At 43.2% G+C, this 19,263-nt stretch overlaps 1 protein-coding gene across 3 annotated transcripts in view; it reads right to left on the bottom strand.

The window, feature by feature from the left end:
- LCLAT1 (lysocardiolipin acyltransferase 1) overlaps positions 1-14,662 on the bottom strand; it is a 220,861-nt gene extending 206,199 nt beyond the window's left edge. The window contains exons 1-2 of one of the 3 annotated variants that reach the window (XM_030557358.1): positions 14,492-14,662; positions 13,138-13,170 (exon numbers count right to left, since the gene is read on the bottom strand). The gene's annotated coding sequence lies outside the window, so the exon portion shown is untranslated. Of the gene's footprint in view, positions 1-3,456; positions 3,475-13,137; positions 13,171-14,491 lie in introns of those variants that run through there. The other 2 variants (XM_030557357.1, XM_030557360.1) reach the window with 2 other exon arrangements.
- Between the last annotated feature and the right edge of the window lie 4,601 nt (positions 14,663-19,263).

The following is a 19,263-nucleotide window of genomic DNA, read 5'->3' as shown; positions in this document are numbered from 1 at the left end:
AACGTTTAAATAAAAAATAAATATGCTGAATCCATGAGCCTCTATCAAAAACTTTAAAGGCTACTCTTCTATACAAAGAAAAAATCGGAGGGAAATCTTTATCAATCTTTATCAATATGGCACAATAGGTCACACACTGTATTAGGAGCTTGATCCTGTGGGTGGACCCAGGAGCTGTGCTTACTGTGTGCAAGAGACTGGCAAAGTCATCACATGTGCTGGAACACGGTCTCTGACTCCAGGAGGCACCACTGTGCATCTTATCAGGATCAGATACTGCAATGGCCTCATACTCCTATTTTGTAGCTTCTCTCTACCTGAGTTCTGATTGGCTCAGTTTTCAAATTATTACTATTTATGACTCCACCCACCATTAACCGTTTTCTAACATTCTAAAAATGTACAGGAAGAATCTAAAAATATTAAGCTATATAATTGCTTAAATAAATGTATATACGTATAGTGTGCCCTTGTAGATATTAAAAAAAAACAACATTAAATTTAGTACAAAGGCTCTACTTCATTGTAAAATTAACTTTTTTTAAAAGGCTATATCAACCAATGAGAATGCACCTTTCTTTAGTAAATAAATGAAGCAGAAAAATGGAAAAATTCATTAAAAATCTATGATTTACTTGAGGCTTTCCACTTGGTGATTTAGATCACCAACTTAAATCCCATAAATCCCCCATCCAACTACCCCTTCTCTCTGTCCCCTGACTGCCACCAGAACTGCCCCTGACTGCCACCGGAACTGCCCCTGACTGCCACCGGAACTGCCCCTGACTGCCACCTGCCACCCATCCAACCCCCCTCCACCTCTGATCTACACACAGCCATGATAAATTATGTAAACAACATTATAAAATAATAAGAAAATTCTGTATTTTAAGATGAGCACCAATGCTTTTTATTTTGCCACTAACAACTCTAGATAGTATGTACATTTTTCTGTAAAAGAATTATCTGTTTTCATACTTTAATCCATTCAGTTACTTGTTTCCTACAACTTCCCTCGTCTTTAAGCATTCTGATTCAAACTCACACTCTGATATCACCTGTTTGCAGCATGATAAGCCTTTATATTAATAAGGTATAGAAGAGAAACCACCATCTACTGAATCCAACACTGAAAACTGAAAAGTAAACTTGACAAGCCAGCTTTCATAGGAGCATCTTATCAAAAATTCCTAGGATCTACCAAACCAAGACCACCCATCAGTCCACAACACCAGCTATTCATTTCTTCAGCAGTTGATTCCACCTACTAGCCACATCCTTTGCTACCACCACTGACTCCACCCATTCCTAATGCCTGCTAGGCAGTTCAAGATAACAAAATTTAGTGTTTCCTAATAAGCAGGACTAAAGTCTTAAAGTCTCACCATATTCCCTTAACTTGTTAGAATAAAGTTTTCATTTACAGATGGAAATTAGAGCCTAATTTTTCTATAATATCAAAAACTTTCAAATATATATGTTCGTGTAATTAGTCACACAAAAGACTTCAAAAGAATAAAAATGTAAAGAGAGCCCACTAAATTGGGTTTTTTCTTTAGAAACAAAATAAGACGTTCAGTAAGATTAATAAATTGGCTTACGTAGCCTTATCAAAAAGGATCTCAAAACATTCTACAAACTGAAATGGATGCACAAACAAAGAAATCATGGAGTCTACAGGATACAGTAGGAAAGGAAGATGGTGTAGATGCAGTAACTGTTTAACACTGTACAGCAGTTTTCTGTGCAAGTAGTAAGAATACCTATCTGCAGGAGTGAATTAAGTACAATGTAATTACCATAATTGTATTCTGGCTAAGGCTTGTCTATATTAGGAAAATGCACCGGTTTAATTAAATTAATTTAAAAAATAGTCTAGTTAAAATGAGCACAAGGCCTTAATGTAAAAACCAGTTTAACCAGATGGTAGATATGGATCGACATAAACCAGTTTAACCCAGATGGCAGACATGAACAGACACATGGGTTAAAACAATTTAAATGTCTTGTCTCTACTACAAAGTTAGGTTGTTGTAACCTGCCTTGCATCAACCTAGCTGTGCATGTGTCTACACTTAAATTTGTCTCCCACCAATGTAAGCGCCTAATTACAGTGACACAGTAACACTACTTCCATGAACAGAGTCACTATACTAAGATTGACACAGTCCTCCAGCAGCTGCTGTCACACAAACTGATTGCCCAGCATGGTGAGCACACCTAGCAGCTCTCCACCGTTGTGTGCAGCTGTCCGGCTGACCATGCCAGCTACATGCTCCAGAGGCACTCCAGCCTGGAACAGACAGGAGATATTGGATCTCCTGGTCCTCAGAGAGAAAAGGCTGAGCAGTCACAACTACAAACCAGATAGAAATAAGGACATCTGCAAGCAAACTGCATGAGAGATGCAGGAGAAGGGGAATGATGGGGATCAGCAACAGCACCCCATGAAAGTGAAGGAACTGAAGCAGGTATAGCATAAGACCAGGAAGGCTGAAAGTCAATCCAGTGCCGAGCCACAGACCTACTGCTTTTACCAAGAGCTGCATGCCATACTTGGTGGACAGCCCACCACCACACCGCAGACCACCATGGATAACTCCAAGGAGCCTGAGACAAAAACTCCTGCTATGAACAGCAAGGACAAGGAGAAGGAAGGAGAAAGGACATGGGACTAGGAGTTCCAGCGATGCTGCAAGCCACGACCTGTTTGTGACTCCACTGCAGTCCAGTGAGTCGAGCGTGGTACCTTGGAAAAGCCTTCAGGTACATGTGTAAATGTATCTCCCATTAGAATGTACGCAGATACCCATTTTTCATTAGAAAAAGTAGCAGTATAACAAAGGGAGGTAGCGTTATCAGCTTTTCATTCCCCTGTATAGTTAGGCAGGGAGTGCTATGTGAAGCAGTTTCTTTATGTATACAGCGATGTCCCCTGAATCCTCCTGAGAGATCTCAATGAAACTTTCATGGAGGTACTCTGCAATCCTCTTCCAAAGGTTTTAGGAATGGCAGCCTTATTTCTTCCACGATTGGACACTTTCCCATACCAGCTGGCAATAACTTCGGCAGGCATCATTGTGGTACACAAGCTAGCAGCATTTGGGCCCAGACTGCTTTGGGATGCCAGCAGAACCTGTGCTTTCTATGACTTTATAACCCTAAGCATTCATATGTTAGCTAAACCACCTCTGCTTGTAAACAATGGTATCAGCATTCAGTGCCATTACCCTATATGTATTGTTTCATGAAACCATGCAATACTCTCCTCATTTCCCTCACCTTGGCAGGCCATACTCACCATGACTAGTGGTGAGTGGTTCAGCACACAAGCAATCCAAAGCAGAAGTGTCAAGCAGGTCTTGTTCAAAAATTTAGGGAGCAGGAAGGGAATTCTGAACCTTAGCTTCAGCTTTCCATAACAACTATACTAACTACAGTACTGCTGTGTATTACCTGTAGCTGCTGCCATTGCGGCCTTGAGGGGCTCTCCCTCCACAGCTGCAGAACGCCTAAGCCATATGAGGAAGAGAAAGAAGAAAACTTAGGATGGCATGTTCAATGAGATCTTGCAAGCCACTGCTGCATCCCACTGTGAGTAAAAGGCCTGGAGGGTGAACATTGCAGACAGCCTAGAGAAGGAAAGAGTGGACAAGAAAACACTCAAGAGCCCTAGCAGGAAAAGGAGATGTATCAGGTCATAATAAAGCTTCTCTGGCAGCAAACATGGATGCTGCAGACTCTTATGGACACGTAGGTTCAAAAAAATCACTGGCTTGCCTTCCGTTGCAATCCACAGAAAATTCCATTGCAGCACATTCCTACACTCCCCTTAACATTCCACGTGGCATTGGGGACACATCCCTACTCCCTGCTCCACCCCGGAGGATATTACGGACAACTACAGCTTTACATATAACAGCTATGGCTTTCACAGATCAGTATATGTGTAGGTAAAATGATATGAACGTTCTTACCTCTTGTTGTTACACTAAAAACTTAATACAATAATGGATTTGCTTTTAAATTGCACAGATTTTTCTTTGCATTGGTTTTGTGACAATGAAATTCTATTCTTTGGAAAATAATTGATCTTTCTTTGTTTATAACATACGCTGCAGAATACCTAGCAGTACCGTAATCATCCATTTACTTATTAGTGTACAGTGGGAGAGAACTCATAGGATCAGGGACAAACAGTGTAATAATTGTAAAAACTACAGCACGCATCAGAAAATTAATAGATTAATTGGCATTTATTTTCACAGATGTAAACCAAGCACCACACAACTCTTAACAGGCCCCAAACTGTAGAGCCAGATAGAGCACAGTCCACCACAATGCATTACTGTGGCTCATTGTTAAAGTGGTCTTTCAAGGACTCCCTCAGCCATATAGTTCAACGCTGAGCTCTTGGCTGTTCAAACTCAGCAGACAGCCACTCCACCTCCAGCCCAGCAACAACTTTTCCCCCTTTGCTTCACAGATATGATGCAGGACACAGCAGGCAGCTATAACCATTGGGATAGTCTTCTCTCAGGGACCCAATCTTGTTAGGAAACACCCTCACTGTCCTTTAATCTACCAAAAGCACATTCAACTGTCATTCTGCACCAGCTGAGCCAGTAGTTGAATCTTTCCTTGGTGTTTCTGAAGGTAGCTGGTGTACGGCTTCATGATCCAGGGAGCAAGGGGTAGGCTGGGTCCGCCTGGATCACTACTGACATTTCATCATCATCTATGGTAATCTTCCAGTTAGGAAACAATGTCCCTGCTTGCAGCTTTCTGACTAGTCCTGTGTTCTTAAAGATGTGAACGTCATACAACTGACCAGCCAACACTGATGTCGGTGAAGCACCCCAGATGATCCACCAACGCTTGAATTACCATAGAAAAGTAGCTCTTTCTGTTGATCTGCTCTAGGGCAAGGTGGGCTGGCGACAAAAGAGGGATATGCATGCCATCTATCGCTCCCCCCACAATTCAGGAATCTTATTGCTGCTAATCCATCCACTATGTCCTGCATCTTGCCAAGAATCACAGTACTCTGTAGCAGAAGGCAATTAATGGCCTTGTACACTTGTATGACAATGGTCCCCACATTAGATTTTCCAACTCCAGAATGATTTCCCACTGCAATGCCAGATTGCTACTGGTCAAGTTTTCACAGTGCACATCTCCACTGCCAGTACAGCTTTCATTCTGGTATCCATGAGGTGGAGGGCCAGGGTGAGCTTGACACACAAATCCAGCAAGGTACCCTTGCACATTTGCAAGTTCTGCAGCCACTGCTTGTTGGGCCAAACCTGCATTATGATGCAATCCCACCTGACAGTGCTCATTTTTCAGGCCCAGAGGCAGGTCTCCAACACTGCAGCTGCTCTGTGAACAGTACCAACTACCTTGAACTGATTTTCACTACTTCCCACAGCAATCCGTCCTCGGCGAAAAAGTCATGTTCCCCACTGATGCGGTTCCTCTTGCAGCTATACCAATACCAGAGTATCATGCACCCTATACTTGCAATGCTATTGACAATAGTGCAGAGCTGTGCCGGTTCCATGCTTCTCTCACAGACGGTGGATAGCAAAGAGGGCTATACAGGTTCATGGGATTTTTTAAAAGGCTCAAAAATTATTCCCATTTTTCTAGTTAAACACCACCAACGCCAACATTCTGATTCTTATAAAAGGTGCCATGGACTCTTTAGTCAGTTCAAGCAACCAGGACCTGTTTTAAATGTCAGAGGGGGAAAAAAAATCAGCATTTCCAGCAGCATTTTGCCCCCTATTTCATAATAGGAGAACACCACAGAGGGAGGAGTGCCACGTACCGAATCACCAGTATTACTTATTGCAAAGTCTATATGTTATTTGAAGGTCACCTATCCGAGAGCTAACCCTGATTGTCTGATAAGTTCATAACATAAGCAGAAATAACAATTGCAGTGTTTTCAAAAGGTTGGCAAGGGTGTTGAAAGGGAATTGACAGAGCTGAAGGATAGGCAAGATTGTGAGAAGCCTGTCCACGTTGGACCTGCTTTAAGTCAACAGATCTAAGGCCCCACCTTCACAAGCAGCAAATTCACCTTTGTTTCTTTTTTGTCTATTTCTGAATTGTGGCCTCTACAGTTAAGCATAAACATTTGTCATCATTTTTACTAGCGCAAGAATATAAATTGATTATCAACAAATTCTAAGTATTTTATTGCTGAACAATTCTATAATAAATGTGCTTCTGCAGAGACTGTGTCATCATAGGAGGATTTTTTAATGTGTCAGAAGGACTAGTCACAGCAAATTTCAACTTCGGTTACCACTGTGCTTGTATTGAATCAGCAACAAGCAAGAATTCTCCTAAAATAACATTTAAGTGGGAAAAAAGATGTGTGAAATTTACTTAGTTTTTTCATTATAAAAAACTAACTCAAACCACACAAAACTCACTGAAGACTCATCCAGTATAAATGCTACAAAAAAGCATAAATCACCAGTATGACAACTAAATCTAATGTATGCACCCTTAAGTACAGATATCATCAATCGTGTGGGTATATTTACAACTTTAGAAACAAATACCAAAACCTCATTAACTGTCAAGTGAGTACTGCTGCTACTGCTTTGGAAGCAGAATAGTCCCAGCTCTTTAGAACGTTCATGTTCAATAATTATTTTGGCATATGCCAAAATTTTCCTGAGGAACGTAACTGACAGGAAGGAAATAGAGATTAGCAGTTTACAACTCAGCTAAACCTACACAGAATTTCATGGGACAAAGAAAAAGCAGCCCTCTGGCTAGAGAAGCTTCTTCATGCCAACTTTCAAAATGCCGCTGCAAATATGGTGTCAAAGATTCTCAAAAAAAGTTCAAAGAATATTTTATAATGGGAACTAGCTGGCAATCTAAACATTCCGTTACTTTCCATGACCTGCATGACTTCTGCAGCGACTGATGTGGCTGGCTCAGGGGCTGCCCAAGCTGGACAGCCCCTGGGCCAGCAGCAGCAACAGTCTGGGTTTCTGCAGGTGGGCTCAGGGAGGGGATTGGGCTGCAGGGCGGTGCTCACCTGGGGTGGGTCCCTGGCTCCCACCAGCATGCCCCTACAGCTCCTAGGTGGAGGAGCCAGGGGGCTCCGTGCGCTGCACCCAACCATAGGCGCCGCTCCTGCAGCTTCCATTGGCTGCAGTTCCTGGCCACTGAGAGCTGTGGAGCTGTCATTTGTGGTGGGAGCAGCACTCTGAGCTCCCCTGGCCGCACCTCCTCCTAAGAGCTGTAGGTACATTCTGGTCGGAGCTGGGTAGGAAGCCTGCAAGCCCGTCCCTTCCCACACCAATACCAGTGGGGGTCCTGGGCCACACACCCTCAGCATTCCTGATGCCCCCTGCCTCCCAAGCACCGGTGGCTCCCGGCCCAAATTTCAGTTAGGGGTATATAGTAAAAGTCATAGACAGGTCACGGGCCGTGAATTTTTGTTTATTGCCCATGACCTGTCCGTGACTTTTACTAAAAATACCCATGACTAAAACATAGCCTTAGTTATAATTAATACTGTTGAGCCTGCGGCTGAGTATTTGCAGTGTTACTGAAAAGCAACAAGAGTGATGCTGGAAATATGCAAGACAAAAGTCAAGAGACTAAGGGTATGTCTACACTAGAAACTAATATAGGTTGACTTGCAACCACCACAGTAATTACTGCAGTGATGCACGTCCACACTAACTTCCCTGGGTAGGTGGTGAACATCCTGACCAGGAGCACTTCCACCGACCTAAGAGGCGCAGTATGGGGAGCTTAGAGCCTTGTCTCTCAGCTCTGCTGGCAGCTCCCTGCCAGGAGCCCAACTGCCCCACAGACTCCCGGTGTGCTGCCTCCCACTGAACATTTCCCGTCTGGAAGGGGGGAAGCCACCCAGGGCTACTTGCCCTTAGTGAGTGGGGTCCAGCTGCCCCCCTCCATCTGCTCCCAGCTGGGAGCTGGGCAGCCTTGTCAATTTCATAACTCTGAGCTGTATAAGGACTTCTCCCCCTGGCTCCTGCCATGAAACTGTCAAGACAGCCAACAGCCTAAGTAATGCAGAGTCTACACAGACACTTCTACACCAACATAAGCCCTACCCCTCTGGAGCTGCAGTTATGTCGGTGTAGTAGGCCACTTATATCGGCAGGAGAAGGCAGTACTGTAGACACTGACACAATTAGGTCAAAGTAAGCTGCCTTATGTCAACCTGTGTAGTATAGACCAACCCTAAATCCAGTTCCACCATAATTTAATGATGCTGCATCACTTATAACTGTAAATGTTGCAATGATTAATTAGATTTGTTAGATAATGTTTAAAGTAGGATAGAATTGGTTTAATTTCACATTTCTCTGCTATTGCTGATGTTAAATAAGATCTCATTTTTTTGCAAGATGGCTGATATAAAGAGCAAACTCAGAGTAGAATTATTTAGCTACTGTATACTGCAGGAGAAAGGCTTCTTTGCATGTAAGTTTTCCAAACACTCTAATGTATGAAATGGGGCAAGCAGTTTTATACATTCTCAAAACCACACTGAAGTTTCTTAAAGGTTTACCATAGAGTCCTATGTTTCTTATAAAGGGAGCCAAAAGAATAAATCAAGTATCAGCGGTATACTGTAACTCAGGGGTAGGCAACCTATGGCAAGCGTTCCAAAGGTGGCACACGAGCTGATTTTCAGTGGCACTCACACTGCTGGGTCCTGGCCACTGGTCCAGGGGTCTCTCTCTGCATTTTAATTTAATTTTAAATTAACCTTCTTAAACATTTTAAAAACCTTATTTACTTTACATACAACAATAGTTTAGTTATATATTATAGACTTATAGAAAGAGACCTTCTAAAAATGTTAAAATATATTACTGGCACGCGAAACCTTAAACTAGAGTGAATAAATGAAGACTCAGCAGCCCACTTCTGAAAGGTTGCCGTCCCCTGCTGTAACTAAAGCTAGGTGTTGTTAAGATGACAGCCTAAAAAAGAGAGAGAGAGAGAGAGAGAGAGAGAGCGCATATATATAAATAAAACAGAGTCTCCAAAATGTATCGTCGAGGAACTGCTTTATTACCAAGCAGAAAGCCAGACCACATGAGATTTACACTTATCCTCTGTTCTTTCAGATACTCTTGAACTTGTAACTCAATCTTGTAGCCTTTGGATTAGCAGATCAGCTATCAAATACTTTAGTTAAAACAAATAAAGCAGAGGCAGCATGTACTGATTGATTTGTTGCCCATAACTAACAAAACATAGTTTATAAATTCAACTTCCCAAACTAATGACTCAATTTTCGGATCTAAATACTAACACTTTACAAAATCAGATTCCAAAAGCTACTTAAATTTCTTACGAAGCCAGCCAAAGCCACACCTATTACAGAGAAATTTGCAATTTATCACCACCAGTTTCATAAGGTAACAGAATGGAAATAATTCTTAAGTCACAGGAGGCACTGAAAGGTGTAAATTAAGTTTTGCAGAGTGCAGAGATATAAGGCAGTTTGGGTCCAATTTTCAGAGGTAGCGAGCAGCTCCTCTTACTGAGTTCATCTGTAAATGGTGCCTACTTCCCCCTGTGATTCTAGCCTAAAAAAAAAAAATCTGGCCAAATCTATACAGCGAATTCATGTCAAATCTGCAAAACAGTTTTGATTAATTAAAAATATGCATTTTTCAACAAATAAACTGTAACAAATTTCACATAGCTCTATTTAAGAGCTTAATGGGCATCCAGGTTTAAAAACATATCTTGGCCCTATTTACTATTGATGCTGTTTGCTGGCTTTTCACATTTCACTTGGTTTGAGTAGTAAAACTAGACCACCTATTTATGGCTAGTTTCACTCCATGTTCTCATGCGGTAGTGCAAAGACAAAGTGTTAGGTTCACTAGCAGAGGTGGGCAAAATCTAAAGGTTTTGTAAATTTTGTTTTAAATACACAGAAACCCAAGTATCAGAGGGGTAGCCGTGTTAGTCTGGATCTGTAAAAGCAGCAAAGAATCCTGTGGCACCTTATAGACTAACAGACGTTTTGGAGCACTGAGGAAGTGGGTATTCACCCACGAAAGCTCATGCTCCAAAACGTCTGTTAGTCTATAAGGTGCCACAGGATTCTTTGCTGCTTTTACAGAAACCCAAGAATTTTAATCTCAAGTGTTTTTTCTTTTTCATCACCTTTGCACACACCACAACACCCACTCAGTCACACAGAGCTGGGATACACAAACCTGTGCTCCAAGACAGCCTCTCCTGTTTGGAGAAGTCAGAGGAAGCTGACTTTGGGAAGGTCCTAAGAAGATTTCTTCTCATTTTACAAGTAATATGCAACAAGCTACCCAAGCATTCCATAATGCCCCACAAGTCTATTGTGTCTTCAGTCTTGCTGGCTCGCTTCACATGGCATTCAGGAGAGAATAGGAAATAAGTGCGTAGACAGCAGAACTTCAGATTTACGAACACCTCGGCAAAGGAGATTGTTCATAACTCTGTTGTTGCTCATAACTCTGAAACGTTCGTAACTCTGAACAAAACGTTATGGTTGCTCTTTCTAAAATTTACAGCTGCACACTGACTTAACACAGCTTTGAAATTTTAGTATGCAGAAGGAAAATACTGCTTTTAGCCAACTTAATTTAAATGAAACGAGCACAGAAACAGTTTCCTTACTTTGTCTTTTTTTTTTTTTTTTAAGCTTTCCCTTTATTTTTTTAGTAGTTCATGTTTAACAGCAGGGCTCTGGAGCGGACCCCAGAGCAGGAGCGTGGAGTAGCTCTGGAGCAGTGGAGCTGCAAGTTTTTGCCTGGAGCTGGAACACAGCTCCAAAGTCCTGTTTAACAGTACTCACTTTTTTTCTTTTTTTTTTGGTCTCTGCTGCTACCTGACTGTGTACCTCCAGTTCCAAATGAGGTGTATGGTTGATCGGTCAGTTTGTAATTCTGGTATTCATAACTCTGAGGTTCCACTGTAGGTTCTCCTGCAGCTCTAAAGAGTTCAATTTGCCCTGACAGAAGAGAGATTGTGGCCTTTTTTGCTTTTTTATATAATGTAGAAAAAAAGATTCTCCCTATCCCAAAAAAATATTAAGCATGTGCAGGATGAATGAGTTTTTACTCTTAGGTTCCATGAGAGAACTGTGAGCAATGGCTGCATATCCAGACACACAACAATGAATCTGGTCACCTCTGGAATATTTTATTTACAATCCTTAGGGCTAGAAACTTGTTTTCCACTGATGGCTTATTCTCAAACTTTCCCACACCATCGCTGGTGTGCAGACTTTTCAAGACCTGCCAAAACATTTAGAAGACAAACTAAAACACATTATGGACCCAATGCCATGGTTCTGCATTTAAGGCTGCAACTGGGATGTTATGAGTTCTACCTCTCCACTGCATACACACAACCACAAGTCATCAGCAGGACTTTGATTTTAGCAGGCAAAATCTCTAAAAATATCATCCTCAGTGAGCACCTCAAGCTTCTCTCAGCTCCTAACACTGAGCAGACTGTGCATGCACCATCCCTACACAGTAACTGACTACGTCGTCTTCAGCCCAGGGCTAATGCTGGACTTTCCTGGACCAGGAGGGAGCTGGGCAGTGGAACTGATGCTCACTTTCCTATCACCTGGCCCCCAACCCACAGTGTCCAAGGAAGAAGCAAATCACTGAGTTGAATATAGAACACATAAGAGTCAGATCAGGGGAAGGTGATATCAGATTGGGAAAAGAAGTATCTTAAGACTGGGGGTGGGGAGAGAAACAGGAACTAGCTAGGTAAGGACTCTGTAAAGGAGGGGGGGACAAGGGATGGAAATGGAAATCAAGAAGAGGCTGGGACTAAGAGCTGTGAGAGGAATAGGGGTGGAAGGAACACAGACTAGGAACCAGAGATGGGGATGCATTGGACTAGGAACCAGCATAGGGGAACAGAGGTGGGGGAATTTTTAATTACCTGATCACATATTTACTGCCCCCCACAGGACCCTTACCTTACTCAGTGCACAGGATGGACCTGCTGTGGGGATAAATCAGTCTCCTTCACTACAGACCCGTGTATTATTTGTTCCACTGAAGCAGGTAGATCTAGGCCCAACCATAAGTAAAGGCCTGCCCCCTCAATTAAGAGGGAGGAACAACTGTGCCCAGACCACAGTTCATTTCTTGGGACAACAAGAGAAAAAAATCGGATCAGGACTGAAAGTTATACTATAAAAATCAGGCATCCCGAAGGGGACACTGAGCAGAGAAGCCCAGACTGTTCCCACTGCCTCTCAAAGGCATTCAAGAAGTCAGTGGACATTGCCCAGACAAATTCTGCTTGGAGACGTGAGCAGAAACAAGCTCTGCAGTCACAGATTATCCACCCTCTCGCCGTCCAAGTTTCCTCTGCCTGGAGTAATGGATGACCATCTTGGTTAGTGCCAGGAGAAGTCTGACAAGGAGTTCCCACAACTTCGTGGGGCCACAGCTAAGGTGCAAATATGACGTGTTGGAAGGTTTGCAGTGAATGAGGCAGGAGATTGCAGGAACAGAAAGGATAGTCTCAAAGGTCAGGCAACTGAATAATGCACTGGAGAACTAGATTCTATCCCTTCCTGTGATAGAGTTCCTATGTGATGATGGGCAAGTTATTCAAACCAAACTTTTCATAGGTAGTCACTAATTGTGTAACTCATTTTCTGGATGCCTGACATGAGACGCTAGCGTCTGATTTGCAGAAGTACTGAGCACTCACAGAAGCAACTGAAGTTAATTAGTGGTGTGCTTTGAACATTAATAATACTCAGTATTAGGAAAAAGTCAAGTCCTGGGTATCTCAAATCGGATACTCAAAAGTAGTGGAAAATTTTCACTTTAATCTCTGTGCCTCAGCTCCCCATCTGTAAAACAGGAATAATATTACCCCATCCTCACAGAGGAGTTGTGATGATGAATTCATTAATGTTCATGAATCACTCAGATACTACAGTGATAAACACCACAGAAAAGCCGATGCGTTAATTAATTGCGTCTTCAGAGCAGGGTTTGGATGAAATGTAGTGAATAAGGCTTCAGGCCACACACTGAACCGTGAGGTTAAAACAAAATATTCAGCAGCTGCTCACTGAATAAGTACATTCCATCCTGTGCACTGAATAGGGCAGGGTTCCTGTGGAAAAAATAGTACGTGATAATGTAATTAAAAATGTATCATAATGCATATGCACATGGGGGCTGAATTAAAGTTGCACATTAATCCTGGCATTTCCTAACTTCTGAGTGCTTGACTTCACAACCTTAACAACATTTTAAACAGTTTTTGTGTGTTTAATAGAAGTTGCTGTTTTAAATGCCTTACTTATTTTGGTACCTGATCAGCACTCCACCCACCCCCACACAAAAACGGTCAATGGAGATTTCGCAAGTGAGCAGAATTAAATGAATAACCATCATAGTTCTTGAGACATTTTTCTCTTCCCTGTTGGTATGTGTAAGGCAACACAAACATGGGAAACTATAACTTACCTCTCTATATACACTGTAAATCACAGTAAGTGCTTTTAATTCATTTGGAAGCACAGATGCTATAAAAAGATTATAAACTTAAAACTTCAGTTTATTACTTTAAACTACAGTCAGAAATAAGAATATTAAAAACCAAAAGTTTTTTATTTTTTTAATTTCGTAAATATAGACTGTATCCTCATTTAATTTCAATCTCTCTCTCCTTCAACATTTCTTCCTGTGGCGTCTTTGTAGGTTGCAGCCTTCCTAAAAAGAATGTGCCTAAAGGAAAATATGTCTGCAGATAAGAAGATTAAGTTGACAGTAATTATAAATTAATAAACCAAAACTAAGAGGATAAAAAAAATCAACTACAAGGGGAAATCTGGACGATAGGACATGTGACTAAAACACAAAGGAAGCAAATAAACTGAGCAGTTGGACACCTACCCGGAAATACACTCACTGATGCTAAAGTCTGTCTGCTTATCACAGACCCTTTGCTCACTGCTGTACAAAACACAGAAAGTACCAGCCCCTTATTCTACCAAATTTGCAAAAGCCACAAAAAAAATCAACATACGACTGAGATTCAGTATGAAATCCAAATACCTTTAAGAGCTTATTATAAATAGCCAGGGTGCGCAAAACGTGAAAAATAAACCAGCAGGGAATAAATAATAAAACTTTCCAGATCAAGCATCCCCGCATGGAGCACAGCTCCAGAGCGCTGTCTCCACAGGGCCACCCCCGTGAGTCACTCGGGTGCACGCCAAGAGCGTGGCAGAGGACTCCAGGGGGGTGCTGGAAGACGAGTATCCGGGGGCGGGGGTCTCCCTCTAGCAGTGTCAGTGTCACGGGACAGGGGGCAGAGCGGACATGCCGGACACGCAGCAGCGGGACCCCGCGAAGTGGTGCCGCCCTGAGAGCCCCGCAGCACCGACCCCCGCCCCATTCCCACAGCTCGAGGCGGGGTGTCCCCTTACCTGAGCCGCAGCAGCGGGAGGAGGCCGCAGCCCCGGGCTCCCCGCCCCCAACCCCTTCACACCCTCGCAGCCGGAGGCTCAGCCCCTCATGGAGCCGCGGGCCCTGTGAGAGCGGCCGGGCCGCCGCGAGGTGTGGGAGACATGCCGGGCCGCCGCCATCTTCCCCGAGATCACCCCTGACCTCCGACCTCTTCCTAGGGGTCACTTCCGGGTCACTTGTGTCAAACGTGGTCTTCCCCCTTCACCGCTTAAAGGGACAGCGCCGAGCTCCTGAGCCAGGCTGCCACACGCTGAGCTCGCACACCCAAGTGCTGAAACACCGAGCCAGACCCGCCACCAGCAATCATGAGCCTGTCTTAAAACAGAACAATAGACTTGTCAGAAACAATACTCCGGGCTGTTTATATTTGCCTTTGAGGGCCTTTGGGGGTCAGAGTTTCCTGCTTTGATCCACAACCATCAGAGCTCCACACTTTCATGGAAGCTGTGAGTCTCACGTCATCTCCTGACTCCAGAAGATGGGGCTTTAGGAAAATCACCCAGCACCACAAGATTCCCCCTCAAATCACAAGAGTTGGCAATGCAGCCTCAATATAAAAAATGAGACCCTGGTACTGCCAGGAGATAGATTTCTATGAGCACTGTGAAGGAGGGGAGAGAAAAGTGTTGCCTTTCTTTCCACTCAGCAAACTGACACACTCAGACTCAAACTTCCCTGCCATGCTGTGGATTTGACTGTCCAAACAGGCCTGGGTTTATGGATGTGGATGGCAGGGCCCAGATCCTCAGAGGCCTTTATATGCCAACCTGGCAGCCCTGGGGATCAGCTCACCCCCCTCCCCTCCCAACCACCAGTGTGCCCCACTAATCTGCAGCTCCTCCCAGCACCTCCTACCCTCCACAATCAGCTCATCAGTGGAGTGGAGGAGGCACTGGGGAGAGGGGGAGGTGCAGGGGCAAGAAGAAGCAGAGAAGGGGGCAAGAAGGCACAGGGCTTGTGGGAAGGGGTGGAGTGGGGCAGGGCAGGGGTCAAGCACCCCCTGGCCTCTCTGTTTAGGTTCCTAACTTCCACTGAAATAAATTGAAATAAATGGAAATTAGGAGCCTAAATACTGTATCTTTGAAGATCTGGGCCTATGAGACTTCTGTGAGGATATTAAGATGGCAACCCCTGAGACACCAAGGGAGCGACTGCCCTTGAAATGCATATGCATTCTGAATGTTACCTATGTATAAGGGAGGCAAGTCAATTTACTCACCAATTCTGTGCTACAGAATTTCTCTGATAAAGTATTTGCACAGACCATGAATTCCGATCTGTGCAAGAAACCGCAGACAGATTTTCTATAGGTATCGCATACTAAAAGTAGAAATTATAACAGGAGGATTCATTTCGTTTCTCTTCTTAGGAATCGAGTACCTAAGAAGATAATTTACCATAATATAATTATGCCCGCACGTGCACACACACAATGATTTCAAATTCCTTTTTATGAACAACACTACAAAAGATAACCTATTACAGCACAGCCATTACAATACACCCTAACTAGACTAACATCACTAACTAAAGATTTGTTATTTTCCTTTACACTGAAGACCATAACAAAGGGCCTAAACCTCAAAATATATACAACACCTTACAAAATAAATACAGAGATTGGGACTTCTGACAGTCGGAGATCTTCTGCTTTCATATAGTCTTGCCTTGGATATTATATTAACAATTAAATAAAACATTTAGTTGTATTACGTAACCAGTTGTTTCAGCATCAGAGCTACTACTGAGCACAGACACAACTTCAAAGAAGAAAGAAAAGAAAACTTGACAATTAGCGTAGCCGTTAGGCTCACACATGTCTTTGGCGCAATGACGCAGTGCACCTCCTGAAAATATTTGGCCTCCAGTCTGTGGTTCCTCCTTTATGGGGTGGGGTGGGGTGTGTGTGTGTCATTCCCTCCCCTCCTTGGTGGGGTGTGTGTGTCATTCCCTCCCCCACAAGTCTCAATCTTACTGACTTCTGTAAAATTATAGCAAACCTTATTGAGATCCAACCCACAGTCTGGGTTACCTCTGGAAGCATGGGCAGAGGATATAAGAGACTATGGGCAGCTAAACCTCCCCAAATGGGGCAAGAAATATCAGATGCAGCACACCTCTCTTTGGAGGTGTGCTGGACCGCCACCTTTGGAGAGCTGCTGCCGGAATATCCCAAGAAAGTGGGGAGCCACCAGCACCCAGACCATGGCCATGCCCATGCTCCACCCCGAGGCCCCGTTCCCTCTCTGCCTCTTCCCCCGAGTCCCTCACTCCCATCCTGCCATTCACTCTCATCTCTCTGGGGGAGATGGCGGAGAGGCACAAGTTGGAGGGCGGAGGGGATGCGGGAGGTGGAGGAGACAAGGGATGGAGAGGGGCAGAGAGGGTGTAGAGGCACAAGTGGCAGATGGGGGGGCCTTAAGGGAGGGGGTGAAGAGGCATAGGCAGGGGGGTTTGTGGGGAGGGGACAGAAAGGAGCAAGCTGCGAGCGGGAGGTTGTTCATAACTCTGAACAAAACATTATAGTTCTTTCAAAAGTTTACAGCTGAGCATGACTTAATATAGCTTTGAAACTTTATTATGCAGAAGAAAAATACTGCTCCTCCTCTTTTTTAGTACTTTGCTTTTAACACAGTACTGTACTGTCGCTTTGTGTGTGTGTGTGTGTGTGTTTCTCTCTCTCTCTGCTGCTGCCTGATTGCATACTTCCAGTTCCAAATGAGGTGTATAGTTGAGCGGTCAGTTTGTAATTCCAAGGTTCGACTGTATATTCAAGTCAGCAGTATATTCAAGTCTGACTAAATTCATCCCAGGGTACTTAAGAACTAGCTGAAACAATTGCAGAACCATGAGCAATTATCGTCGAGAATATGGGTGGGATCCCAGAGGGCTGGAGAAGGGCAGACATAGTACCTATCTTTTAAAGGGGGGAACAAAGAAGTCCTGGATAATTATAGACCAGTCAAAAACTTAAATATGTGGAAAAATATTAGGATGAATTTTTAAACAATCCATTTGTAAGCACCTGAGGTTAGCAAAGTTATAAGGCACAGCCAGCATGGATTTGTAAAGAACACCTGATGCCAAACCAACATAATTTCTTCTTTCACCATGTTACTGACCTAGTGGATAAGAGGGAAGCAGCAGACGTAAGATCTTTATTTTTAAAAGGCTTATAAACACTGTCCCACAACATTCTCATAAGCAAACTAGGGAAATGTGGTCTAGATTACGTTACTTTAAGGTGGATGCACAAGCACAACGGTTTGAAAGACCATACTCAAGGAACAGTTATCAATGGGTCGCTATCACATTGCGGTGACATATGGAGTGGAATAGTCCTGGATCTGGCACTATTCAATATTTTCATTAATGACTTGGATAATGGAGTGAAAGTATTCTTATAAAAACTTTGCAGATGACAAGAAGCTGGTTGCAAGCACTTTGGAGGACAGGATTAGAATTCAAACTGACCTTCATAAATTAGAGAATTTGTCTGAAATCAACTAGATGAAATTAAATAAGGACAAGTGCAAAGTACTTCACTTAGGAAGGAAAACGAAATACATTCTACAAAATGGTGAGTAATCGGCCAAGTGATAGTACTGCTTAGAAATGATCTGGGGGTTATATTGGGTCACAAATTGAGCATGAGTTAACAACATGATGCAGCTGTGAAAAAGGCTAATATCATTCTGGGTTGTACTATAACAACAGAAGTGTCATAAGTAAGACACAGAAGGTAATTGTCATATTCTGTTCAGTACTGGTGAGGTCTCAGCAGCAATACTATGTCCAGTTTTGGGCTCTATACATTAGGAAAGATGTGGATAAACTGGAGAGAATCCAAAGTAGAGCAACAAAAATGAAGACATCTTTTAAAAACCTGACCTATGAGGAAAGGTTAAAAAACCTGGACACATTTAGTCTTGCGAAAAGACAACTGAGGGGGACCCCAATAACAGTATTCAGTTATGTTAAGGGTTGTTATAAAGAGGATGGTGATCACTTGTTCACCGTGTCCACTCAAGATATGACACGAAGTAATAGGTTTAATCTGCAGCAAAGGAAATTTAGGTTAGATATTAAAAGCTTTCTAACTATAAGGATAGTTAAGCTCCAAATAGGCTTCTAAGGGAGGTTGTGGAATCCCCATCATTGAAGGCTTTAAAGAACAGGTTGGACAAACACCTTTAAGAGATGTTCTAGGTTTACTTGGTCCTGCCTTAGCACAGGGGGCTGGACTTGATGACTTCTCAAGGTCCCTTCCAGCCCTACATTTCTATGATTCTATGGTTCAATGGTCCTGAGCAGGATTTGGGCCAACGTGTGGAGCCCACTCTGCATGTACAACTTTCCAACAACAAATTCGCATGAGGATAGTAGCCATACTGCTAAGAAGCAGGGACATAACCATAGAAAGCCTAGAACATACACTGAGCTCCATCTCTGTAAATAGGACTCTGTACCCCTAACAGACTTGTGCAAATCTCAGGGGTCCATAAGATTGGTAGGCTAAATATTACTTTTTTTTTTTTTGGTACCACCCTTCTTTCCCCACCAGAAGCATTTAAAGGAAATTCTGGAAAGGGAAGCTTGCAGAGTTTTCTGGTCCCTGTGCAGACCAATGTGGTTATGGGAGTGATGATGATGATGATGATGCAGGTATTTCCGTGGTGGGGTATGATCTAGATCTCAATTAGGAACTACAGTTCAGATTTATGCTTCAGTG

The sequence above is a fragment of the Gopherus evgoodei genome, chromosome 3 (assembly GCF_007399415.2).
Source record: "Gopherus evgoodei ecotype Sinaloan lineage chromosome 3, rGopEvg1_v1.p, whole genome shotgun sequence".
NCBI lineage: Eukaryota > Metazoa > Chordata > Testudines > Testudinidae > Gopherus > Gopherus evgoodei.
Note: the sequence above shows the minus strand (reverse complement) of the source record. Positions and strands in the feature narration are given on the sequence as shown.